The following is a 16,927-nucleotide window of genomic DNA, read 5'->3' as shown; positions in this document are numbered from 1 at the left end:
ATAGAAATAAAATTTTGACAAAATTTTCTATAGAAATAAAATTTTGACAACATTTTCTATAGAAATAAAATTTTGACAAAATTTTCTATAGAAATTAAATTTTGACAAAATTTTCTATAGAAATAAAATTTTGACAAAGTTTTCTATAGAAATAAAATTGTGACAAAATTTTCTACAGAAATAAAATTTTTATAAAATTTTCCATAAATATAAAATTTTGACAAAATTTTCTATAGAAATAAAATTTTGCCAGAATTTTTTATAGAAATAAAATTTTGACAAAATTTTATATAGAAATACAATTTTGACAAAATTTTCTATAGAAATAAAAATTTTTTTATAACAATTATATTTTGGAAAATTTTTCTATAGAAATAAAATTTTGAAATTTTTTTATAGATATAATATTTTGACAAATTTTTCTATAGAAATAAAATTTTGAAATTTTTTTATAGAAAATCGTTTTTTACTCTGGCTTTTACAAAATCGAGATTTTCTTAACGCATAAACTTGTCTGTTTGTAGAATTCTTCTAAAAATGGCACTTCACAAATTTATAAATAAAAATACATTTTTGACACAATTTTCTATAGAAATAAAATTTTGACAAAATTTTCTATAGAAATAAAATTTTGACAAAATTTTCTATAGAAATAAAATTTTGACAAAATTTTCTATAGAAATAAAATTTTGACAAAATTTTCTATAGAAATAAAATTTTGACAAAATTTTCTATAGAAATAAAATTTTGACAAAGTTTTCTATAGAAATAAAATTGTGACAAAATTTTCTACAGAAATAAAATTTTTATAAAATTTTCCATAGATATAAAATTTTGACAAGATTTTCTATAGAAATAAAATTTTGCCAGAATTTTTTATAGAAATAAAATTTTGACAAAATTTTATATAGAAATACAATTTTGACAAAATTTTCTATAGAAATAAAAATTTTTTTATAACAATTATATTTTGGAAAATTTTTCTATAGAAATAAAATTTTGAAATTTTTTTATAGATATAATATTTTGACAAATTTTTCTATAGAAATAAAATTTTGAAATTTTTTTATAGAAAATCGTTTTTTACTCTGGCTTTTACAAAATCGAGATTTTCTTAACGCATAAACTTGTCTGTTTGTAGAATTCTTCTAAAAATGGCACTTCACAAATTTATAAATAAAAATACATTTTTGACACAATTTTCTATAGAAATAAAATTTTGACAAAATTTTCTATAGAAATAAAATTTTGACAAAATTTTCTATAGAAATAAAATTTTGACAAAATTTTCTATAGAAATAAAATTTTGACAAAATTTTCTATAGAAATAAAATTGTGACAAAATTTTCTACAGAAATTAAATTTTTATAAAATTTTCCATGGAAATAAAATTTTGACAAAATTTTCTATAGAAATAAAATCTTGCCAGAATTTTTTATAGAAATAAAATTTTGACAAAATTTTATATAGAAATAAAATTTTGACAAAATTTTCTATAGAAATAAAATTTTGACAAAATTTTCTATAGAAATAAAATTTTGCCAAAATTTTTTATAGAAATAAAATTTTGAAAATTTGTTATAGAAAATCGTTTTTTTACTCTGGCTTTTACAAAATCGAGATTTTCTTAACGCATAAACTTGTCTGTTTGTAAAATTCTTCTAAAAATGGTACTTCACAAATTTATAAATAAAAATACATTTTTGACACAATTTTCTATAGAAATAAAATTTTGACAAAATTTTCTATAGAAATAAAATTTTGACAAAATTTTCTATAGAAATAAAATTTTGACAAAATTTTCTATAGAAATAAAATTTTGACAAAATTTTCTATAGAAATTAAATTTTGACAAAATTTTCTATAGAAATAAAATTTTGACAAAATTTTCTATAGAAATAAAATTTTGACAAAATTTTCTATAGAAATAAAATTTTGACAAAATTTTCTATAGAAATAAAATTTTGACAAAATTTTCTATAGAAATTAAATTTTGCCACAATTTTTTAAAGAAATAAAATTTTGACAAAATTTTCTATAGAAATTAAATTTTGCCAGAATTTTTTATAGAAATAAAATTCTACAGAAATAAAATTTTTATAAAATTTTCCATAGATATAAAATTTTGACAAAATTTTCTATAGAAATAAAATTTTGCCAGAATTTTTTATAGAAATAAAATTTTGACAAAATTTTATATAGAAATACAATTTTGACAAAATTTTCTATAGAAATAAAAATTTTTTTATAACAATTATATTTTGGAAAATTTTTCTATAGAAATAAAATTTTGAAATTTTTTTATAGATATAATATTTTGACAAATTTTTCTATAGAAATAAAATTTTGAAATTTTTTTATAGAAAATCGTTTTTTACTCTGGCTTTTACAAAATCGAGATTTTCTTAACGCATAAACTTGTCTGTTTGTAGAATTCTTCTAAAAATGGCACTTCACAAATTTATAAATAAAAATACATTTTTGACACAATTTTCTATAGAAATAAAATTTTGACAAAATTTTCTATAGAAATAAAATTTTGACAAAATTTTCTATAGAAATAAAATTTTGACAAAATTTTCTATAGAAATAAAATTTTGACAAAATTTTCTATAGAAATAAAATTGTGACAAAATTTTCTACAGAAATTAAATTTTTATAAAATTTTCCATGGAAATAAAATTTTGACAAAATTTTCTATAGAAATAAAATCTTGCCAGAATTTTTTATAGAAATAAAATTTTGACAAAATTTTATATAGAAATAAAATTTTGACAAAATTTTCTATAGAAATAAAATTTTGACAAAATTTTCTATAGAAATAAAATTTTGCCAAAATTTTTTATAGAAATAAAATTTTGAAAATTTGTTATAGAAAATCGTTTTTTTACTCTGGCTTTTACAAAATCGAGATTTTCTTAACGCATAAACTTGTCTGTTTGTAAAATTCTTCTAAAAATGGTACTTCACAAATTTATAAATAAAAATACATTTTTGACACAATTTTCTATAGAAATAAAATTTTGACAAAATTTTCTATAGAAATAAAATTTTGACAAAATTTTCTATAGAAATAAAATTTTGACAAAATTTTCTATAGAAATTAAATTTTGACAAAATTTTCTATAGAAATAAAATTTTGACAAAATTTTCTATAGAAATAAAATTTTGACAAAATTTTCTATAGAAATAAAATTTTGACAAAATTTTCTATAGAAATTAAATTTTGCCACAATTTTTTAAAGAAATAAAATTTTTACAAAATTTTTTATAGAATTTTTCTACAGAAATAAAAATTTGAAAAATTTTTATAGAAAATCGTTTTTTTTTTTTACTCTGGCTTTCACAAAATCGTGATTTTCTTACCGCATAAACTTGTCTGTTTTGACAAATTTGTAAAATTGAAGAAACACGCCGCCTTTAAAGTTTGCAAGAAAAACGTTGGTAGTGTTTAAAATGATCAATAATGTTGCAAAGTTTTGAAATCTGATTAAGAATGTCAGCATTAATATTATTGTACATTTGGCCCCTTTATTGAAGGATATAGTTCCTGACTATTTATTTTAAAGAAATATTTGTTATTTTCTTGCCATATTTTGTTTGAATTTAGTCAATTTTTTACCGTAGCGAAAAATGTAGGGAAAAATTGTTGGACGTAGGGAAAAAAGGGAATTTTTAGGAGCCGCGTAGGGAACTTTCAAAAAACTTCCTGGCATCACTGGTGCTATACAATTTAATATTTAACTCAATGACAAGGGACCTCCTCTTTACTGCCTAGTCCAAATGGTGTTTCATACTACATTGAAGCCGCATAGAGAAGTTTTGAAACACTCAGCATTACTGGGGATAATCAACCACTGAAAAACTTTTTGGTGGCCGGTCAAAACTGGAATTGAATTCAGACCGCTTCCGCGATTCAAGGGAATAACCTGAAAAATACTTTAAATGTTTTTGTGATATCGTAAAACTTAGGATTTCCTAGGGGTTTAATATAGTCCGCACCGCCCAACTTTGGAACGCCGCTAGACGGTTATCTACAGGTCTTAGATGAGCGTTCATTGGACATTTGCATTTCCTGTATACAACTTCCACTAACCTCAGTAATAACCTATAGATTGAAGGCATTTCTTCTTGAAAGGAAAAAATCAATAAAACTTCATGTTCTACTGAATTTAGGATATCATTGGTTCGTTACTTAATGACTCATATCAAGTTCTTTGTGCTATTTATTACAGATGTTATTGCTGCCTTTTGGTATTTTGAAATGTTTTCTGTTTCTTTATTGCACTCTCACTGTGGTGATGAGACCACAGCCGGAGTGTATTGGCTTATCAGCGAAATTGTGACGTGTTTTTTTTTTTTGCTGTTGACTTTTACACTATGGTGATGATGTTGTTGCTGTAATTTGCCGTACAGATGTGTGTACTTACTTACTGAGCAAATACAGTACAAAACCAGAATTATGTCATGTAGAATAAAAATAGAAAAAAGTTAGGAAACCTAAGCAGCCTTGTGGTATATGTATAGTAAACAATTTTAGAAAAACGTTTGATAAATTATATATAAATAATTAATAATTATTTATTACAAAAATCGGCGGGACCCTTGAGAAAGGGCAAAGTATCATTTTTTGCTTTCAACGCATAATGACTAACATAATATAGATAACAGTTAGAAAAAACTTTTCCCCAGGGAAAACAAAAAATATATTACCAGATTAACATTTTAATGTGATCCGATTAGATATGAATACATCCGAAAAATGGTAAAATCTATACCAATCTAATTACTATGGAATTAGATCTGATTAGATCTCAATATTGGCCTAGATATAATGTCTTAGATATAATTATATCTAATAGATATTATCTATTTGATGTTAGATTCCATCATGTATGGAATTATATGTATTTACATTTCGGATAAAAAATATGACATAATTTGCAAATAATTTACATACGCAATTTAATTTATGGTTTGTGAGAGTCATCTTGGTACACTCTGGTTACTAATCCCAATTTTTAAACTTCTGTAAACGTACCACACACGTCCTTATTGATAAATATAAATTGTGGCAAAAATGTTACCTTAAATTTGTTAATATTTTTCCATCGAAATGACAAATACTATAATAATCGTATATGGCCAATATTGGCTCGATTATAATGGATTAAATAAAATAAAATAAATAAATATATATTTTATAGAATTCCCATTATTGAGTAATTAAATTTGTCATTAATGTGATTACTTTCATTATAAAAATCGTAAAATACGAAAAAAGAACTAAAACCAATATTCTGTGGTTTAGGCCAACTAAGTCATCACGAATAATGCGGCGGTTTTTTTTTTTTCATTAAAACGAATTTTACAATATGCGGTTGCACATTGCTCAAAACCCCAAATATTTAGTTGCAGAAGACCACAAAAGCCTCAAAGCATTAAAACGATAAAACCAACTCAAAACTATTTTTGTAACAAAATTTTATAGCATAATGTAAATGATATCACTCTGATACACCAATTTTTTTCGGTGAATGGCGAATCAGAAATATACATACATTAGATTCTGTGTTTAAAAAAAAATCGATTTTGCTCCAACATAACCTTGAGTGGTGTGAAGTAATCCATAAAATAGGAAACATAAAATGTAGTAAAATAGAAGCACATAAAATTGACAAATGAACACAACTGCAAACATTTAAAATTTCAATAGCCCACTGCCCTTATTGGGGAACAGAGAAATGTTTACACGCAAATTAAATTCAAACGAGGAACCAACTTCTTCCACCACACAAAAAAATGTAAGAAAATTTACATAACAATTTTATTCACACACTGCTGCAACGTAAAATAATGAAGTAGCAGCGCAATTCAACCCGAAAATCGTGAATTGGGTAGTTTATGCCATGAAAAGTCGACAACAACAGAAAAAACATGACAAACTAGTGGCGACTTGTAGGCAGCCATCTGAGGCAATTCCCCAAACATTTTTTTCGGTTGCTGCTGTCGTATCTTTTCAAAAAAGGCATGAAGCCGTAAATTATTTGCTTCAAGGAAATGTTTGAAGTGGCAAAAGTTGATGGAAACGATTGAGTGATATATAATCGATATCATCATGACCTTTGCCAAAATGTTCAACAGAAAGTAAATTGTATGTGAGTCATACACAGAAAAAAATATCACCAAAATATTTCCAATTAAAAAGTTAATTCAAGTTGAAAATGTTTTCAATTAATAAATTAATTGATACAATTAACTTTTTAATCAAGGTAGAGACGTTAAGTTAATTAAGTAAATGATTGAAAATTTTAAAATTATTAATTAAAAAATTAATTGATACAATTAACTTTTTAATCAAATTCGAAACCCTAAGTCAGTTAAAAAAGTGATTAACATTTTTTTTATTTTATAATTAAAAATGTACTTCAAACAATCATTTGTTATTCCAAATAAAAACTCTAAGCCAGTTCAGAAAGTTATTGAAAATATTGACCTTTTTTAATTAAAAAAATTAATTGAGTTTTGCAATCAATCAATCAATTAAATTTTTAATTGAATCAATTAAAAAATTAATTGAAATTTGCTAATGAAATCAATTATTTTTTTTAGTCAAAATTTTTTTCTATGCCCAATTAAAACTGTGATTGATACTATTATTTTCGTGATTGAAGACATTTCAATTAAAAAATTAAATGGATCAATTAATTTCGTGATTGAATCAGAAAAAGAAAAGATTAATTCAGATTCCTTAAGTTTCGTGAATAATTCTCAGAATTCCACAATTATATTTTTAGTAAATTATTGCAATTGTTGTTTTTGATCTCAGCTTAAAGCCATGCATTGACTAAACTACAAGTGTAGCTTAACCAACAGAGGAAAAGTATGTTTGTCAAATTTATTTGGGCAAAGCCCTATAGACTGTAAGATGGTTGGATGTAAAGCTGTTTCGGAATTACCACATTCCTCATCCGCATCCTCTACTTGCAGCAAAACTATCAACCAATTATCAGAATAAATTCGGGTAATTCACTCAACCCAAAGTGAACTACACTTGAACCTCCCGAAAAAGGGTAAATTATTGTAGAAAATTTTATTATTTGCATAGATTTTGCAAATTTCGTTAAAATTGTATTTTTATTATTTGTCACTCCGTTTGTAACACATCGAAATATTGGTCTCAGACCCCATAAAATATAGGTATATTTTGGGCCATGATGAAATTCTGATCACAAAATTAATTGGTCCAATTAAGTTTTTAATTGAAATGTCTTCAATCACAGAAATGATAGTATCAATTAACAAATTAATGGACAGTCAATTAAAAAATTAATTGATATTATTAATTTTTGTTCCAATTTAAAAATTTGTTGAATCAATAAAATTTTTAATTGAATATTTTTTAAAACTCAATTAAGACTTTAATTGGAAAAAATTTCGTGAATTTTTTTTTCTTCAAACTTGACACAATTAGTTGTTATCGATATAGTTCGGATGGTTTTGCAAATGGGCCTTATAGCCCCTATATAAACCGATCGATGGAGGTGCAAATTTCATCAGATCCGGTTGAAATTTGGTACATGGTGTTAGTAGTGTCAGAAATGCTAATATTGAGCAATATCGGTCCTTGCTTATATAGTTAACTGGCCTAATTTCAGAAAACATTAGCTTCACCTTTTTAAAGTCCCCCAAACAAATATTGCTTATATTGTTATAAAAATAATAAATCAGACCATGGTTAATTATTGCAAATACGCGATAGACACACACACACATAGAATGTCTACCCAGTGCAGACAATCCCCAACCTACAACTAAGTTCAAATAATGGCATGACAGACAGTCATCATTCGATACCCTAAGAATACCACTCCCAAAGTTTTGAATCATTTTTATTATAAATATTCCTTGGTCGTTTGGTCGATCGATTGGCTTATTTTTCCCCGTCACAATTCGGGGGCAACAGAGAACGTTATAGCGCTAATTTAACACGGTATATGCGATTTTTTCGGTTGAATGAACAAACCAACAAATGAATGAATAATGTTTGCTTTAATTATTTCTTACGTTTTAAACCGAACAGAATTACATGTATTATATATTGTATGGACGTTTGTAGATTGGGATGTACCGAATTGCTTTTATTTATTCATTACTTTTTTTTTTGAAATTTTAATATCTGATGCAGTAAAAATATTTTTTATATGAAATCGAAGACTTTAATTACCATAATTACGCTGATCCGATCTATGTAAAATATGTGACGTTATTTAAGATAACTTGTTCCCTTTTTAAATGAAATTTGATAATGCCTCTCTCAATATAAAAGCCCTCGTTACTATGGGACATGAAGCAGACAATCCCATTAAATTTTGTTAAGACATTTGTACCACAGTTGGTAGAATTCTACCGAAAATTGTATATTTTTTACTGTTTAGTATATTGATAAAATTCTTGATGTTTTGGTAGATTTTGCAAAATATACCCCTAACTAAGAGGTAACGGTTGGCTGATAAGTCCCCGGTCTAACAAAGAAAAACAAATTTTTTGTCAAAATTCGTTTTTATTGTTCAACATAGTTCCCTTCAAGAGCGATACAACGATTATAACGACCTTCCAATTGTTTGATACCATTTTGGTAGTACTCCTTCGGTTTTGCCTCAAAATAGGCCTCAGTTTTCCCTGCGGGCATCCTTTTGAGGTCTGAGAACAAGAAAAAGTCGCTGGGGGCCAGATCTGGAGAATACGTTGGGCGAGGAAGCAATTCGAAGCTCAATTCATGAATTTTTGCCATCGTTCTCAATGACTTGTGGTACGGTGCGTTGTCTTGGTGGAACAACACTTTTCTTCTTCATATGGGACCGTTTTGCCGCGATTTCGACCTCCAAACGCTCCAATAACGCCATATAATAGTCACTGTTCATGGTTTTTCCCTTCTCAAGATAATCGATAAAAATTATTCCATGCGCATCCCAAAAAACAGAGGCCATTACTTTGCCAGCGGACTTTTGAGTCTTTCCACTCTTCGGAGACGGTTCACCGGTCGCTGTCCACTCAGCCGACTGTCGATTGGACTCAGGAGTGTAGTGATGGAACCATGTTTCATCCATTGTCACATATCGACGGAAAAACTCGGGTGTATTATGAGTTAACAGCTGCAAACAACGCTCAGAATCATCAACTCGTTGTTGTTTTTGGTCAAATGTGAGCTCGCGCGGCACCAAGTTTGCACAGAGCTTCCGTATATCCAAATATTGATGAATGATGTGACCAACACGTTCCTTTGATATCTTTAAGGCCTCTGCTATCTCGATCAACTTCAAAATCATTTTGTGGATTTTTTTGATGTTTTCGTCGGTAACCACCTCTTTCGGGCATCCACTGCGTTCACCGTCCTCCGTGCTCATTTCACCACGCTTGAATTTTGCATACCAGTCAGTTATTGTTGATTTCCTTGGGGCAGAGTCCGGAAACTCATTATCAAGCCAAGTTTTTGCTTCCACCGTATTTTTTCCCTTCAGAAAACAGTATTTTATCAAAACACGAAATTCCTTTTTTCATTTTCTCACAATAACAAAAGTTGCTTCACAAAAGACGCTCTATCTCACAAACTAATTGACTTACAGACGTCTAATTTTGACACGAATCATTTGAAGGTTGGTAATATATAAAAATAATATACATTTAATACTAGTGACGCCATCTATGTGTCAGACCGGGGACTTATCAGCCAACCTGTTATATAAATTTTCTATAGAAATACAATTTTGACCAACTTTTCTATAAACAAATTGACAAATTTTTTTTTTGTAGAAATAAAATTTTGATAAATTTTCTATGAAAATAAAATTTTGATATAATTTTCTATAAAAATTAAATTTTCTATGAAAATAAAATTTTGATAATAATTTCAATAGAAAAAAAATTTGATAAATTTTTTGGCATGAGGGGCAACCGTGCTTTCCACGCGTACGGTCAAGCCCTTCATGAAGTGATTTTTTCCTCAACAATTTTTTTTCGTCATAGACAGACAAGAACATGTGGTAAGCACTTGGTGTATCGACGGGACTATAAGATTGATGTCTAAGAACCTCCCAACCAAGTACCCGTATCATCTATCGGTTCACTCTCGGTGTGTTTATCTTTTCACTCGAAAAAAGTGAACTATTTTAGTTCAGAAAAATTATAAAAAATTGTTGAAGTTGGAGTTCATGGAATTACATATCATGTTTAGATAAATTTGCCTCGACTTCATTGAACTAAAAAGGGGGAAAACACATACACAAATTTACTAAATTCGTGTTTCCCACAAAATATTTCAGAAAATAGATCAGAATTTCTTTAAATTTGTACTTTTTACCAATATTTTACTACAGATGTTTTTGCAATTTTTAACTCCAATTTTTTTCCTTCAAACTAAGAAATTTTCTTTTGCAAGTGAAAAACAAAAATATTACGTCTAATAAAATTTATTGAATTTTCGAAAAATATTTACTTATTTTTGTGAAATCGGCATGGCATCTGCGTTTATAATACCGTTCATTCCCGGTGGGTTCAATGTTTTTTGATTGATCTCGGTACATCAATGATCATGGGTTCTCGGTACACTCTAACGTCTTTAATTGCAATTAATTTATTAAGTTCTCCAATAAACTCATTTTCTTGTTTTTTTTTCTTTTTCATTTGATCTAAGTCTATTCTATAGGAAATTGAGCATTTTCCGTTTTGCATGATGCGGAAATCGAATTAAAACACATTGAGCTACAGTTTTAATAGTTTGGATCTCGAGCATAAAATCATGTTGGAATAAAAGAACTATTTCATCCAAACACGATATAAACCTCTTTTCCAAATGTGTTCCATATGCATGCAAAAAATATTAAAATTCAAATCAATTCTGATTTTTATTATATTTTTTTCATATAAATAACTGAAGCATCAAGCATGAAATATGGGCTTTTTGTTATAATCATTGTTTTATTCATAAAATAATTTACAATTACTCCAATAATACAATTTATAATTTTTCTGGTCCATGGTGTGGCTTCTATGTTCGATGTATAATAAAACTAGAACAGCCTTTTAAATTCGAGTTTAGTTTTTCCATTACCTCGTTTTATTGAGGTTTCCTTTCATGCTTCACCGAATCGTTTTTGATACGATTCAATGAATTGAGTTTAACTTTGTTGACAGTCATTTCCAGTTGATGACGATAATGATGATTGACTTTGTTTTCGTTTTTGTGAGATTTAATGATTTTGCAATTTAGTAGAAGAGCAAAAACAAAAGCGATTGGTTGCTGTTACAGTTTTTTGCTACCGATTTTATTTAATTGTTATTACGGAATATAGGTTGAAATTGTTTTTGTAGAATTGAATTGTTGTATGTGTACTAGAACACTTATTCAAGGTATTTCATTGTGATTTTCCCATTATTATAGTAAAACAAATTGATTTTTAATTTATCTTTTGTAAGCTGATAAGAGATAGATTACTGAATATTGAACCCAGGGTAAACGAAGAGAATTGTATCGTATCATTCACGCAAAAAAATAATTCTTTCCTACCAAACGACATTTTAGACAAACGAATATCATTTCCCATTTGTTTTTCGTTGTAAGGAAGTCTGTTTGGAAGGAAAGTATATACTTGTTGTGATAAACGTTGATTCTTTTACATGATATAAAAACAATTTCACAAAGACTAACTCCAAACAAAAACTCTGTAATACAAACAATGTAGAAGGAATTATTCAATTTTATATATATATATATATATATATATATATATATATATATATATATATATATATATATATATATATATATATATATATATATATATATATATATATATATATATATATATATATATATATATATATATATATATATATATATATATATATATATATATATATATATATATATATATATATATATATATATATATATATATATATATATATATATATATATATATATATATATATATATATATATATATATATATATATATATATATATATATATATATATATATATATATATATATATATATATATATATATTTTTTTTTTTTTTAATTTTACCTTTCGTCTGGGCGGAAAATCGAACCGCGGACCATATAGTTTCTAAGCCAACACACTGTCCACAGGGCTACGAAGCTGTTATTCTCATCGACAGACAATTATCGCTATAGCCAACAACACACAAACAACGCAAACAGTCAAGCAGTTATATTTGTAAAGTATAGTTTTCGGCGCCCACGAGCCGATGGAAAGAAACTTTATTTGACAGAAACATATATTTATTTGGCCGCCGTGGAGCAATGGTTAGCATGTCAGCCTTGCATACAAATGGTCGTGGGTTCAATCCCCGATTCCACCGAACACCAATTTTTTAAATATATTTTTAAACATATTCCGAAAATGTTCAGAAGATTCCGAAAAGATGTTCGACATTACATACTACTATATAAAACTTTTACTATGAAACCTTTAAATGTGTCTTATGAAAGACTTAAAGTTAGAAAGTAACTGTGCTTAATATAAACGAAATAGACTGTGTTGTTGTTGTTTTAAAAGTTTTTAATGTACTTTCATCCATTTTGTTCTATGCTTGTGTAGTTCAGCTGGTAGCCAGATCAAGGAACTCTGCGACAAGGATGGGGTGTGCCAGAGCGATCTGGTAGTGAGACGGGTAGGCTTAGTTGGGCAAGCAAAAAGGTGACGAGTGTCGTGTGGCCCTTGATTACGGTGAGACGGGTAGGCTTAGTTGGGCAAGCAAAAAGGTGACGAGTGTCATGTGGCCCTTGATTACAGATGGGACACACGTCAGCTACGCTGCTATCAATCACTGATAAATAGGAATTGAGGCGGCTGCACTTGCCTGATCTTAGTTGGGCCAAAACTACCCTGGTCTGCCGTGGGAGGTCTCTCTCCTCTGGTGCTATGGGCGGCGGTCGGACTCCGAGAACAGGATTAACCTTGTAGCTTCTCACCGCTTCAGCTACAGTATCCTCATGAATCCTGTTCAGACCTGTTGGTATGCTGTCTGATCTAGAGGCTCTCTTTTGTAACGCTGGATCTCGGGCTCTAGAAGATCAACCCTTACATTCCTGGGTGGGGGTTGTCTATCCACAAGATGGTGATTCGGATGACAACTTCGATGGCAACCCAAGAGGTACTGCTTTGACAACATGTGTTTGTGTCGACGCACTGGGATGATCTTGGTCTCCGCATAAAGGTGATCCAGGGGTGTACTGCGGAGACATCCTGTTGCGGTTCTAAGGCCAGCGTTCTGACAGGCCTGTATGTTATTCCACTGCGTATCGCTCGTTTGAGGAGTCCACACTGGTGCTGCATAGTTTACCACTGACTGTGTTTTTGGTTTTTATAGCAGGGGGGTTACTCTGTATTGCGATGCGTAAGAAAAATTGTCGCGAATCGAGTAATTGGTACTCAGTAATTCGTTTTCGTATCTACCTTGCGCATCTAGTTTTCGCAAATCTGGCATCACCGCACTCTATAATGCGAAAGCGTATGTCAAACTCGTTCGTTGATCGCAAAAATCGTGCGCAAACAAAATAGCAATCGCAAAGTAACAAACATGTAAGTAAGCACAATTAAATTTTTATATTTGTATCTAAATTGTTTATTGTTTTAGGGAAAAACCAAAAAAGTTACAGACACAGCAACGTCAGTTCCAAACTTTGGTAGACTTTATGGTCTCTTCCGCAGTTACCTCAAATTGTATGTGCTTGGGACAAAGTATTCGTTCAATCACCTCGCAAACTTCTTTTAAGCAGCGCGACATAGATTGCTCTGATAGTCCTAAAAGATGGTCTTGGCCGATTTGGTGTTGATAACCACCTTGTCCAAGCAATTTCAAAGCAGCGGCCACTTTTATTGGAGTTGGAATGGCTGTGGATTTATTTGGAACGACGAGGTCGTCTTTAATAGCGTTTAATACATACATAAACGCATCTTTATTAAGACGAAAATTTTGTATAAATCTATAAAAATGAAATATTCGAAAACGTTTGTCACATAATTTGAGTTTCCATTTTCTTACCCGTGGTCACTTAGGTAGAGTATATTTGACCGATCTCGCAAAATTCTTCTTGTAATTCGTTCATGTTAATTTTCTTCAAACCATAACGCTATCGAGTCCATAATTATTACTTTTTTTGTTATAAACGATTAGCAAGTTTTAAAAGAACACGCACCGAACGGAAGATTGTTTAAAATGTTTTTATTTACAATTTTTTGACATTTCTTTTTATCATTTTCGTTATTGTTTACATTGTGCAGCCAGCGTTGTCATATTTTCGCTTTATTTTGCTAAAGCGTTACCATATTTTCAGTTTACTTTGCGAAAGCGTTTGCGCAAGTGATACAGAGTACCGAATTGTACTCTTAACGCATTTAACTATCGCATCGCATTTGCTTTCGTATCGCAATACAGAGTAACCCCCCAGAAATAAAAATTTTGTAACAAAACTTTTTTTGGTGATAAAAGTTTGAAATTTTCGAATAAATTAAAAAAACTCTAACAAAAGAAAAACGTTTTCGGTACACATTTTCCGAACGTTTTGTTCTTTTCATGTAGTCTCTGAGCGCAATATATATTATTATTACGCTTTGTTATTATTAGAGTACAATAAAGAGAATATTTTTGTTATCATTAAAAAAAATATTTTTAATATTTCTTTTACACCCACAGTGCATTGTAAGAAGTTATCTTCAACAAATATAAACCTAAATCAACAAACATAATTATTCTACAAACCGTTAGTTTGGAATCAATCGTACCGGTTTTGAAGCAAATATTCGTAAAAAAGTGCGAGATATATTCTCATACCCACAGACTCTCTAAAACAAATACAAACAACCACTTCATAATGAAATGAAAACAAACTTCATTAATAAGAAGAATTCGCTCCAATATTTACTCAAGTGTCTCAAGACTATGAAGTACCTAAAGAAAATAAAATGTAAATTTACACCGGAAAATACACAGCTCATCCCAACATTGGCGATTGCCTAGTCTCCACTTACCAGTTGAATGGTCATCCCAATATCTTGGCCATATTACTTGGCTAGTAAATTTCACTAAATTTTATTGGTAACATAAACAGAAACACGAATGTCTAATCAAAACAAAACCCCAGAAAACCGTATGTCGAAAAAGTAGGCTAAAACCTTCGTAAGAGTACCTAGAAGGTGGAAGGCAAAGAAAGACACAGTAAAAAGAATGGGGCTAAAATGTTCAACAGAAACCACATTTCCATCTAACGAACTGACCGACAAATCAACCAAGCGACCCACGCTTGTTTGGGTTATTCATTAAGAAGCCATTGACTCTTGTTTGACACAAATAGCCAGTGGTGTCTATTCAAATCGCCTGTTGAAAACTACACCCATTACAAACGTAAGACGATATTATGGACGTGTGATTAAAGGTTTCCCATTACACTCCCAGCATTCAATGGGGTCCATTGTTCTAGTATGTTAAGATATCTTGAAGAGACCATTCCATTGCTAATTGCGGAAATATGCATTTCTTAAGAGTTGCTAGAATTGTTGTTCATAAATGGAAGTGTAATTTTGTGGGATTTATGAAAAAGGTCATACGTCGAACCTTGGCATTAATCAAAAGTTTTAGAAACTAATTTTTGAGACATAAAAAGAAAAATATTAGTGATTATTTAGCTTTCATTTTATTCTGTGATTAATGATTCTTTGAAGTAGTTTGTTTTTGATTCCGTTCTGGAACATAATGCCTTGGGTTACATTTTTAATGACACGCGTCAAAATGTTTTTCTATTTTAACATAATTACCAATAGGTTAACATTTTAATCACCTTTCCATTAAAGGTACCCACAACCAGGTGTAAGACAGAAACAGGAAGCCCAACTGATTTGGTACAATTTCATTCAATAAAAATTAAAAAAAATAATTTATTCTATAGGAAATTTTGTAAAAATTTAATTTACTTTGTAGAAAATTTTGTCAAAATTTCTTATCTATAGGAAATTTTGTCGAAATTTCTTATCTATAAAAAATTTTGTCGAAATTTTTACCTAAAGTACATTTTATCAAAATTTATTATCTATAGGAAATTCTCTCAAAATTTCTTTTCTAAAGGAAATTCTGTCAAAATTTCTTATATATAAGAAATTTTGTCAAAATTTCATTTCTATAAGAAATTTTGTCAAAATTTCATTTCTATTGGAAATTTTGTCAAAATTTCATTTCTATTGGAAATTTTGTCAAAATTTCATTTCTATTGGAAATTTTGTCAAAATTTCGTTTCTATAGGAAATTTTTTCAAAATTTCATATCTATAGGAAATTTTGTCAAAATTTCATTTCTATAGGAATTTTTTTCAAAATTTCATTTCTATAGGAAATTTTGTCAAAATTTCATTTTTGTCAAAATTTCATATCTATAGGAAATTCTCTCAAAATTTCTTTTCTATATATAGAAAAGAATTTCCTATAGGAAATTCTGTCAAAATTTCTTATCTATAGGAAATTTTGTCAAAATTTCATTTCTATAAGAAATTTTGTCAAAATTTCATTTCTATAAGAAATTTGGTCAAAATTTCATTTCTATAAGACATTTTGTCAAAATTTCATTTCTATTGGAAATTTTGTCAAAATTTCATTTCTATAGGAAATTTTGTCAAAATTTCATTTCTATAGGAAATTCTGTCAAAACTTTTTATTTATGGAAAATTTGTCAACATTTTTTGTCTATTGGAAAATTTGTCAAAATTTCATTTCTATAGAAAACTTTGTCAATATTTCGTTTCTCTAGAATTTTTTGTCAAAATTTCATTTCTATAGGAAATGTTGTCAAAATTTTTTATCTATAGGAAATTGTGTCAAAATTTCTTATCTTTAGGAAATTCTATCAAAC

At 28.5% G+C, this 16,927-nt stretch overlaps 1 protein-coding gene and 2 long non-coding RNA genes across 6 annotated transcripts in view; 2 read left to right on the top strand and 1 right to left on the bottom strand.

Moving 5' to 3' along the window:
- MICAL-like (protein) overlaps nucleotides 1-16,927 on the top strand; it is a 254,246-nt gene that overhangs the window by 182,637 nt on the left and 54,682 nt on the right. The window lies entirely within an intron of this gene.
- LOC142228482 (uncharacterized) lies at nucleotides 12,620-14,053 on the top strand. The gene is made up of 2 exons (XR_012720178.1): nucleotides 12,620-13,611; nucleotides 13,667-14,053. It is a non-coding gene; the product is annotated as an uncharacterized LOC142228482 (long non-coding RNA).
- Nucleotides 13,631-14,486, bottom strand: LOC142228485 (uncharacterized). The gene is made up of 2 exons (XR_012720181.1): nucleotides 14,075-14,486; nucleotides 13,631-14,015 (listed from the first exon to the last, which is right to left on the bottom strand). It is a non-coding gene; the product is annotated as an uncharacterized LOC142228485 (long non-coding RNA).

Source organism: Haematobia irritans, chromosome 3, assembly GCF_050003625.1.
Source record: "Haematobia irritans isolate KBUSLIRL chromosome 3, ASM5000362v1, whole genome shotgun sequence".
In the NCBI taxonomy this organism is placed as follows: domain Eukaryota; kingdom Metazoa; phylum Arthropoda; class Insecta; order Diptera; family Muscidae; genus Haematobia; species Haematobia irritans.
The sequence above is the reverse complement of the archived record's forward strand: the minus strand, read 5'-3'. Positions and strand labels throughout refer to the sequence as shown.